Genomic DNA, 11,868 nt, shown 5'->3' with positions numbered 1-11,868 from the left:
CCCTGGTGGGGCCCGCCCGTCAGCCCCACCTCCTCCCCAAACCCCCCCCCCCCCCTTTCTCTCTCTCTCTCTCTCTCTCTCTCTCTCTCTCTCTCTCTCTCTCTCTCTCTCCTCTGCCCCGCGCACTCCTCTCTCTCCCTCGACGTCGTTCGTCCTCACCGCGCCGTAAGCCCCCTCCCTCCTGTCTCCTCCCCCCTTTCCTTCCCTTCCTCGGCCATGGCGCCGTTCGGCCGGGCCCGGCTCCCTCTCCCTCGCGCCTGTCCCGGCGGCGCGGCCCCATCCGCCTCGGCGCTCGCGGCCATGGCGCGTGACCCAGCCTTGCCGTCCCGGCGCGCTCGCGCCCGCCCTCCCCCGCACGGCGTCCCGTCCCCACCCTGGCGCGCCCGCCCGGTGTCCCGACCCTGCCCCGGCGCGGCTTCCCCCGCCCGGCCTTGGCCCTCGTCCCGGCGCAACGTCCTCCCCCGCGGCGGCCCGGCCCCGGCGCCCCTCGGCACGCCGGCTCTCCCCCGCCTGACCTCGTCCCCTGCCCGGCGCAGCGCCCCCGCCCGGTGCAGCTCGCCCGCTTGGAGCGGCCCCCTCGCCCCGGCGCGGCTTCCCCCACCCGGCGCAGCTCCCCGCCCCGGCCCCGTTCCCCGCCCCAGCGCGGCCTCGCCATGGCGCGGCCCGGCCCCCTGCCCCTGCGTGCGTGCCCCTGCACGGCGTGGCCCCGACACGGCGCGGCTTCGGCTCGCGCGGCCGCGGCCCCCTGCCCGCGGCTCGGCCCCGGCGTGTGCGCGACTCGTTCACGATGCGTCAGCGTGGCCTTGCGTGCGCGTGCTCGCGTGGTGCGCGCGGCGCCTTGGCGCGGCTCGCCATGCTCTCGGCGCGACGCGTAGCGCCCTGCTACGTTCGTGACGTGCCCGTCTACCCCCCCCCCCCCCCCCCCCGTATATTTTATGTGCATTGATCATGTTATTTATATTAATGAAATGGAACTCTACTCAGAAATTGATCACATTAGTTATCTCATGTAGTTAATCATTGTCTTTGTTTAATGTCGACCAATTGGAAATAGTTATAACTCTATTAGTGCGTGTGATTAATACTTGTTAGTATGGCTAGGTAGAACTAGATGAAGTAATGATTAATTATACACCTACCCGTAATACGCTTTGATTATAGCTTTAACCACTGCGAGACCTTCCTTCTTCCCTTTCTAGCAGTTGCGAATGCAAAATCGTATGTCATATTTTATGCATATTTGACTTATCTGCTATCTTGTATGGTGTACTGTTTATTTCCTAATTCAAATGGATGGATGGATGTTTGTGCTTGCATAGATAATGGTCTGGTTGAGGAGTCTGAAGAACTCACAGGAGAAGCCCCTGAGCAGCAGCTGGTTGGTGGAGGCAAGTGTCCCTTGACCCACTTATGTTCTATACATTCCTTAATTCACTTTCTGCATTTACACAGTTTATACCTTAGGATTGACTAGCTTTTGTTATCCATGTCCTTGCTTACCTATTTGGGTTGGATTATTATGGTGGAGGTTTATGCTAGTGCTTAACATTAATCAATGAACATGATGAGATTTATCTATGATACGTTGTTTCCCTTCTTATCTATGATGATATACTTGTGGCATTTAAGGGGACTCGAGCGGTTTCTCGAGTACCTCTCCGTAAGGACCTGTTCGTTGGATGACCGCCCGGGAAAACAGTGCAACCATGAGGGTGGAATGGGACACCCTTAGCTGAATAATTAGAGGAACCGGGGTGTAGTTCGCTTAGTCGTCGTGCCATTAATGGGGCTCGGTGTATGTGGCTCGCTCTATCAAGGTTGGTTCGCCCCTTGGGGAGGAGTGCGGTGCACTTAGGAAACCTAACGGGCGGCTACAGCCCCAGGAAATCTTTGTAAAGGCTACGTAGTGATACCCTGCTGGGTCACCTCGGTAGTGATCAATGGAGAGTCATGATCTACAGGCAGAAAGGGAATCACGACTTGTGGGTAAAGTGCGCAACCTCTGCAGAGTGTTTGAAACTGATATATCAGCCGTGCTCGCGGTTATGAGTGGCCAAGGGAGCTCCATTGATTAGCGATACTTTATTAGAGATGTTCGGATTACAGGTGGCGCTGAGAATGGTGGTTTTGGTATTGACTATGGTAATGGTAAGTGGTATTCTTTCCGTTTGGAAAGGGTACTTTTGGGTTAACAACTTGGGTTAATACTAAAATCTAGCTCTCTTTACTAGTAATAATAATCTGACCAACTAAAAGCAACTGCATGACTTACCCCCACATAAAGCTAGTCCACTACAGCCAAACAGGACATTTGCTGAGTATGTTGATGTGTACTCACCCTTGCTCTACACACCAAACCCCCCCTTCCCCAAGTTGTACACGTTGCAACCACTGCTCAGGAGAAGATGAAGCCGTGGAGGAAGATTTCCAGGAGTTCCAAGATTTTGACGAGTTTTAGGCGTGGGTTAGCGGCAACCCCCAGTCGGCTGCTTGTGAAGGCTGCGTGTATCTACGTTTTGTTTTTGCACTTTGATTATTGTTAAAGACTATGTGGATGTCTCAGACATATGATGCAATGGACTATTATTGCCCTTTTATGTTATTATTTGAGCACTCTGTGATGATGTCCAGTTATGTAACTGCTGTGTACGTGAATTGCTGATCCTGGCACGTACATGGTTCGCATTCGGTTTACCTTCAAAACCGGGTGTGACATAGGTGGTATCAAAACTAGATGTAGTATACTTGGGGTGGTTCTAGCTTGTACCTTCTTTTTCTTGTCGTCCTTTGCCATAAGGCACTTGTGGCCGACGCTGGGGAAGAGGAGGCCCTTGTTAACGGCGATGTTGGCGGCATCCTCATCGGAGGAAGAGTTGGTGGAGCTCTCATCGGAGTCCCATTCCTGACAAATGTGGGCATCGCCGCCCTTCTTCTTGTAGTACCTCTTCTTCTCCTTCTTCTTTCCCTTCTTGTCATCGCCCCTGTCACTATCACTTGATATAGGACATTTAGCTATAAAGTGATCGGGCTTACCACACTTGTAGCACACCTTCTTGGAGCGGGGTTTGTAATCCTTCCCCCTCCTTTGTTTGAGGATTTGGCGGAAACTATTGATGATGAGCGTCATTTCCTCGTTGTCAAGCTTGGATGCGTCGATTGGAATCCTACTTGGTGTAGATTCCTTCTTTTCTTCTTCCGTCGCCTTAAATGCGACAGGTTGCACCTCGGGTGTGGAGGTGGCGTCTTGCTCCAAGTTGATAATTTGTTTGGAGCCTTTGATCATCAACTCAAAGCTCATAAACTTTACTATCACTTCCTCGGGAGACATTAACTTGTATCTAGGATCCCCACGAACTAATTGAACTTGAGTAGGATTACGAAATACGAGGGATCTAAGATTAACCTTGACCATCTCATGGTCATCCCATTTTGTGCTCCCAAGGTTGCGCACTTGATTCACCAAGGTCTTGAGCCGGTTGTACATGGCTTGTGGCTCCTCTCCTTGGTTGAGGATGAATTGACCGAGCTCCCCCTCGATCGTCTCCCGTTTGGTGATCTTGGTCACCTCGTCCCCTTCGTGCGCCATTTTGAGGACGTCCCAAATTTCTTTGGCCGTCTTTAACCCTTGCACCTTATTATACTTCTCTCGACACAAGGAGGCGAGGAGTATAGTTGTGGCTTGGGAGTTAAAGTGACGAATTTGGTCGGCCTCGACCGAATCGTAGTCCTTGTCCCCTACCTTCGATACCTGCGCTCCATACTCAACAATATCCCATATACTTTTGTGGAGTGAGGTTAGATGATACCTCATTTTATCACTCCACATACAATAATCCTCACCATCAAAAAATGGTGGTTTGCCTAGGGGAACGGAAAGTAATGGAGTGCGTTTGGAAATGTGAGGATAGCGGAGAGGCATCTTACTATACTTCTTGCGCTCATGGCGCTTAGAAGTGATGGACGCTGATTCGGAGCCAGAGGTGGAGGGTGACGAAGAGTCGGTCTCGTAGTAGACCACTTTCTTCATCTTCTTCTTCTTGTCACCTCTCTGTTGTGACTTGATGGAGGAAGAGGATTCCTCCTTGTGCTTGTGGCCGGACTCCCTCGAATGAGTTCTCCTCGAGCTTGCGGACTTGTCGCCGCTGGTCACGATCTCCCTCTTGGCGTGATCTCTCGACATCACTTCGAGTGGTTAGACTCTAATGAATCCTCGGGCTCTGATACTAATTGAAAGTCGCCTAGAGGGGGTGGATAGGAGGAAAATGAAATTTACAAACTTAAGCACACACTTCAAGCCGGGTTTAGCGTTAGAATTAAGTTCGAGTCCGAAAGAGAGGGAAAACAAATCAACCAAGAAATAAAGACGATGAACACGGTGATTTGTTTTACCGAGATTCGGTTCCAAAGAACATAGTCCCCGTTGAGGTGGTCACAAAGATCGGGTCTCTTTCAACCCTTTCCCTCTCTCAAACGGTCACTTAGACCGAGTGAGCTTTCTCCTTAATCAAATGGGTCACTTAGACCCCGCAAGGACCACCACACACTTGGTGTCTCTTGCCTTGATTACAAGTTGCTTGAAGAATAGGAATGGGGAAGAAGAAAGTGATCCAAGAACAAGAGCTCAAAGAACACGAGCAAAAACTCTCTCTCTAGTCACTAGATGATTGGAGTGTATTTGGGACTTGGAGAGGCTTTAGTTATGTTGAATTGTGTCTTGTATTGATTGCACTAGCTCTTGTATTGAATGAGATGTCTAAAAAAACTTGGATGCTTGGAGTGGTGGTGGTGGTTGGGGGTATTTATAGCCCTCAACCACCACATAGCCATTAGGGAGACTGTCTGTCGATGGGCGCACTGGACAGTCCGGTGCGCCATCGGACACTGTCCGGTGCGCCAACCACGTCACCCAACTGTCAGGCTCAGATCAACACTCACCACCTAGGGAAATATCAAAAGTTAAGTGCATCAAATGCAAGTGTTGTATGGATTTATCAAAAGTTAAGTGTTGTATGGTTCTATACAATCATATATGCTCGTGTGTTGCTACGGACTTAACATGTTATATTAAGATACATTGAGATATAGAAGAACTAATTGGCATTCTATGCTCTTGTTAGCATCTTTTAAATATGAAAGAGGTTTGCATACGTTAAAAAATATTTACGTATGTGTCCATACTTTTCCATGGAGATTGAAAAGAAAATTGCCTTATCATGACCAAATACCGAAATAAAAAAGGACCCAAAAATGGACTCAAATTTTTAGTCATGACTAACTCTGCAAAAATATATAGAGCAGAGATTACTGAGATGAGAGACTGTACATACCACCATATCCCCAGTTGCCTCGTCGTCGGCCACCGTCACCTCCTCCGTTCTGGTTGTAATTCCAGACTCCATTTTCTAATGGCAAAAATATTATCGTCATACATGATTACATAGAACCATAAATATTATCAACTCAAGGCAAGGAGCAAGGCGGAAGGAAATTCGTGCAGCCTAGCAGTAGCAGCACTAATGTTTTAAAATATCGTAAGTTAATGTCAAAGATATGAGCTTTGACATGCTTGAAGTTTTACAGACCAATATAAAATTATCAATCGTGAGTTTGTGATGAAGTTAAAAACTAATTTCACCTGATGCCATTTGAATGTTGTCCTCAGCAGCAGGCTCACTACTTCTAGCACCCATATGAAAGAGGTAAACCCTCTTAACGTTGTTACAAAGGTAACTTTGGTATCTAAAAAAACCTTTTTGAATTAGCCTTAAAGTTTACAATAGGTACCAAGTGGAACAAATGTGGAGGAGGTATCACAGTTTAAACTAGAAGTTTCTTAATTTTAGTAATATGCATCTTTGTAATTAAGATTAAAAAGGCAACGAACTTTCCGTTTCAAGAAAGGACTTCAACTTGTTTTCCTCAAGGTGACATAAAAATTCAACTCTTTGATCTATACAGTGCACAAGAAACATTACAAAATGTGCAAGAAGAGATACAATCAGGCTACTGGAATTACCAACCATGAAATGTTTTATGTAATTTAGCTTCTTGTTGATCACAGGTGGATTATTTGACTCCTCGTCTTTAAGAATGCGATCAAACTCTTTAATCAAGCTGGAAATGTAGAATTGAAATTATTTATAAAAATCTTCCAAAGGGGAAATCTTCATAACAAATAGAGACCAGGTAATATCATTTGCAACTCAGCTTCACCCAAATAAAGTGTGTTTAAATCAGAAATAGCATAAGTAAAATGGAGAAATATGGATGAATGGGTAACTTTTGTGCATGCATTGAAAACAAACACAACAATTTTGCAATGAGATTATATAGTACTGTCCAGCTTGACCTACCGCTTGCACTCCTTAATTTTTACAGTAAGATCTTCCAATTATTTAGCTTGCCTATTTGAATGTTTAATCTCATCCATATTTTGAAATCCATTTCTAAATAAAAGTAGATATCATGGAATAAAACTTCCTATCAGGACTCAGGAACACTTGATAAGAAAACAGCTAATAAATTGAGATTACTTTGAATAAGATAAAAAAGTTAAACAAAGAGTTCCAAAATCTATATCAACTCATAAGTGCAAGAACTGTTCTTGATCAAGTCACATAATGATGGTGAACATACTGCTATTGAAACTCAAAACTCAGGTTGATCTCACACAAAAAATGGACTATGAATGTCAATATTGAAGATGTTGCGCCGAGGAGGATTCAAGAATTTCATGTAATAGTCGTTCATATGCTGCTTACTGACGCCCTCCCGCCGAGCTTGTCCATCACGATGAGCCAGTGCTTGTAGTTGCAGCCGGGCAGTGGCGGAGCCGACCCAAATTTGAAGCATAGGCACCGTGAAAAGATTGACTCAAAAATTAATCCATACATAAAACATTAGCCTTTTCCTTATTCATTTATTGAACACTCACAATCATGCATAACAGGAACATATCCTAGAACCAATGGACCTTTCTGAAAAATAAAACCAAAGGATTTTTAGTACACTTTGGCACTGCAATCGCACAAAATTTTCTCCATAACGAGAATACAAAGCCTAATTATCTCACGAATGGTTCATCATTAATTATCTCAGGTTAACATTTCAATGAGAACACAGAGCACAAACTTGGCGTGGGCGTGACGTTCCTGAGGCGTCGTTATATACGATGTAACGACTGCGTTAAGAATCAAGTTGTAGGCTTTTGGTTGTACACTATATGCTTACACACCTTGCTTGATCTTCACAACCAAGCTCTATCTTTTCTATATCTCAAGCTCTGTACTACATTGGAGGGTTCCTGCCCCTTTTATAGGATTTCCAGGGTCTGTTACTAAGTATTGCTATAGGATTGAAATGGATCCCTGTCTCAAGCCTATTAAATAATGAACCTAATTTCTTGTCTCCTTCAGGTATGCTAGAAGAAAGTCTAGATATCAATACATATGCATCGCAAGATTGAAATTGGTGTGCATACATCATCATGGTTGCTAGACCAAATTTACTACAAGCACCGACATAAGCCATGATAGAAGAAATCACACAGCGATACCACAAAAATAAAACTATATCTGTGGGGCAAGAAAAGAAAGCTACCTCTATAGTCCTTGCACTCTGCATCAACATACGAATCAAGGAAACACCAGGGGTCCTGTAGCACAACATAAACAAAATGGCAGCATCAGATACGTATCAGGTCGTTGAACTTAGCAGAAAGGGCAGCAAAGTAATAATCACATCGTAGAGCATAGATCAAACGAACCTCGAGCTTGTTAGATGTCTCCACATTAATATCGCATCCAAACCCGAAGTGGCGCTCGCACAAGGCTGTGTGAATCTTCTTTTGTGCCTCCTCCTCGCAGCATCACAGATGAAAAAAACTCAGACTACCTTTTCTAGAACCACCCCTCTCCTAGGTTTTGAAAGGGGAACACTATGACAGGGGGCGATTGGTGCATCAAAAGGTCAGAGGTGGACAAGTCGTACGTACCTTCCAAGGACCTTGGTGAGTGTCTGGATGTAGCAGTCGATCATATGTTGCTTGCTGGCGCCCTCCCGCCGAGCTTGTCCATCACGATGAGTCAGTGCTTATAGTTGCAGCCGGGCAGTGGCGGAGCCGACCCAAATTTGAAGCATAGGCACCATGAAAGGATTGAATCGGGAAATTAATCCATACATAAAACATTAGCCTATTCCTTGTTCATTTATTGAACACTCACAATCATGCATAACATGAACATATCCTAGAACCAATGGACCTTTCTAAAAAATAAAACCAAAGGATTTTTAGTACACTTTGGCACTGCAATCGCACAAACGTTTCTCCATAACGAGAATACAAAGCCTAATTATCTCACGAATGGTTCATCATTAATTATCTCAGGTTAACATTTCAATGAGAGCACAGAGCACAAACATATGTAACAAAGGCTCCATTGTTGTGACGCAATTCTCAAATTACCTCTGACGAAGTCCATGGCGGACACCTCAGGAATGTCACGCCCACTCTAGGAGATGACTACGGCGAGCTTGACCTTGTGGTGTAGAGACTCAAGCGGCTCTGGGATCTCGACTGCGACGGTGGCCACTCCAGCGTGGAGGAACGACGAGGTCGGTTTCAGGAACATGACGGGCTCCTGTAAACACACCTAAACACACACAAGGTCAAATCCAGACTCTAGAGGTAGCATGGGAAGGAGTGGGGAGGGAGGTTGGAAGCGTGGCAGTGTTTTGGGATCGAAGATGGGTGGTGCGCGACTGCACCTTGGGGACTGGGTTGCTGAGCTCCTCGTCGTTCCTCTGTGGTCCGATGACCGAGACCAGGACTGCAAAGATAGAGAAGAAATTTAGGGTTAGGGATTTCGGAAAACTTGAGAAAGAGATGGAGCGGACAATAGGAGGGGAACAAGCTACAGCTCACCACTGTGTCGTTGGCTGCCTTCCTCCGTGGTCCGGCCGCCGGGCGCAGACTGGGGCACCCTCCACCGTGTCTGTTGTGCTCCCTCGTGGCAAGGAGGTCGAAGTGCCTAGAGTAGGGCGTGGTGGAGACGAAACTCCCGCATCGCTTCTTCAGGTTGGGCACGTCGAGGCCCTAAAAATCGACGACCAACGGTCCGAGGGGAATGGGAGGGCGGACAAGGAGGCCGACACGGCGTGGGATGGGTAAGAATAGTGGAGGAATGACTTCTTCACAGGGGGAGCGGGACTTGGGATCCAAGCTACGGGCGTCGCGCCACCACCGCCTAGGGTTCGAGCGGAGGAAGAGCCGCTTCGTTGATGGAAGGCTAGCATCGTCGGTGGAAGGGGATTGCGGGGGTGGCCACGGACCATCACCACTTCCTTGGATGTAGCACGGGATCTAGGAGGTGAATGGAGAGCACGGGATCTGAGAGGTGAAGGGGATCGCGAGGGCAATCCCGTTGATTGCAGGGGTGACCGCGGACGTGAGGATGAGCGGAGCGGAGGATGTCACGGGTGGGAGTGGGAGGCAGAACCGTGCACCACACCGGTGTGGACGCCTACACTATCTGCTTAAGAGTAGTAGAGATTTTGAGTCAGCTTATCAGAGATGCTCTAAGGTTGTCTTCCGTAGCTATCTTATCTCATCCCCTAGTTCAAACTTCATTATGTAAACATTGTAAAAGTGCAAATCCTCTATTTTACATGATCTACTACGGACAGTCTAACAATACTTTTTGATTTCATGGATCGCTAGAAACTAAAATTGAGTTTCTCTAGTAGTCCCAAAAAAGTAGTCACTAAATGGTAGACAACATATTTATTGGTTTCCTCCAACCATTTTCACTACTGGATACAAGCAGTACTGGTTTAGGAATATTCATCTTTTTCCTGATGTTATGCTTCTATCATGAAACCTTGGCCCTTTGTGGTCTAGGGATAGACTTCATTGGTCAAATTCATCCTCCATCATCAAAGCAACAACATTTTTTCTTGGTTGGTATATATTACCTCACTAAATGGACTGAGGTTATTCCTTTGAAGAATATGAGACATAAGGTGGTAATTAAGTTTGTTACTGACCATATCATATATTGCTTGGCATCCCTCAAACATTTACTATGGATCAAGGAACATCATTTGTATCCAAAGAGATATGGAATTTTGTTGAAATATATATGATTAAGTTGCTTATATCTCTATACTGTGCTCAAACTAATGGTCAAGCTAAGTCCAGTAACGATATTTTGATCAAGCTTATCAAAAAAGTTGAAGATAATCTAAAGAGGTGGCATGTGTTTTATCTGAAGCTCTATGAGCATATCGTGTGTCTAGACATGGTTTTTATAAAGTTACTACTTTTGAGCTAGTATATAGGAAAGAGGTTGTGTTACCAATTGAAGTAAATTTGGCTGCATATAAACTTGCTAAGCAAAAAAAGAGGTAAAGGTTATTATGTATCATGATTTGAAAGGCACTCAACACTAGTACAGAGAAGCTTTGTAGTGACGGTTGAAAACGTATTTATACTAACGTTTTTTGGAACCGCCAGTGCTAGGGCTAGTGGAAATCGACATTTACACTGGTGGTTCTCGTAACCGACCGCCAGTGGAAATGCACTTTCCACTAGCGGTTTTCTTTTTTTTTGCCGCCAGTGGTAGTTTTCCCGCCTTTTTTAAATATTCAAAACAAAACTGAATTATATATATACATATATATATTTACACACACACGAACAAATATATGTACACGTAAGCAGTTCCATCCATACATACTACGCGACCAACTTTTCCCTTAAACTGGCCTGATAATATGAAGAGAGTAGAGTAATTGTATATCGTAACAAAAATAGTTGCTCTCAATGTGAATGAACCTTTACGATACTCGTCCAACATTTGAACACATGTTCCTCATAATTTTTTCATATCCTCCATTAAGGGCTTCAAAAATAACATCCGGGTCAAATCTAGGTTGTGTAGGTCCAAAAATAAGGATGGTTAGCAAAATGTACTTTCGTTTCTGCATCAACCATGGAGGAAGGTTGTAGATGGTTAGAATCACCGGCCATGTGCTATGCTTGCTGCTACTCTCAGCAAATGAATTCATTCCATCAGTACTTAGTGTGAACCTAACATTTCTCGTTTCATCGGCAAAGTCTCGGTGTTTGTCATTGAATTGTTGCCACTGCTTCCCATTAGCTGGATGTCGAAGCTTCCCATCGTTTTTATGCTCATCAGAAGCATGCCAGCTCATAAGTTTGGCATCCTCAGGGTTAGCGAACAACACCAATTGATCAATGACGAGGAGGTACCACATCACCAAAGCAGAAATCTTTTTGAGCGCATAATAGTCTACTTCTTCTTTTTCTTTGCTCGTGGGTTTTGAAGTTTGTTGGGTCTTCTTTTGGGCTTTCTTTTGCTTTTTTCCCTTTAGACACAGATGCAACACACTCTTCCTCTCGATAGTCTTTATTACTCTTGCACCTACTTGCACCGCACTTTGGGCAGCTCTCCAAGTCTTTGTAATCATCACCTCAATAAAGGATATAGTGATTTCTACACGTGTGGATCTTCTCCACGCCCATAGTGAGCATACTGATTAGTTTCTTTTCATAGTACGTGTTAGCAGGCACTTTGATCTCCTTGGGAAGCATGTCTACGATAATACTAAAGAACACATCAAAACCAGCATCAAACAAACCATATCTAGCTTTTAACATCAATAGATTTAGTACAGACCGGTGCGTCGTGAACTATTTGGTACAACCCTTAGACTCGTCGTACAAAGGCTCTTCTACTGCATTCATCAGGGACTCCATACCTTTCAGGAAAACATCGATAAATTTGTATGACGACACAATATTGCCTCTAACAACTCTACATCTTCCTCATCCATAACATTTGGCAG

This window comes from Zea mays, chromosome 4 (genome assembly GCF_902167145.1).
Source record: "Zea mays cultivar B73 chromosome 4, Zm-B73-REFERENCE-NAM-5.0, whole genome shotgun sequence".
Classification (NCBI taxonomy): Eukaryota; Viridiplantae; Streptophyta; class Magnoliopsida; order Poales; family Poaceae; genus Zea; species Zea mays.
This window is presented reverse-complemented; position numbering follows the sequence as displayed.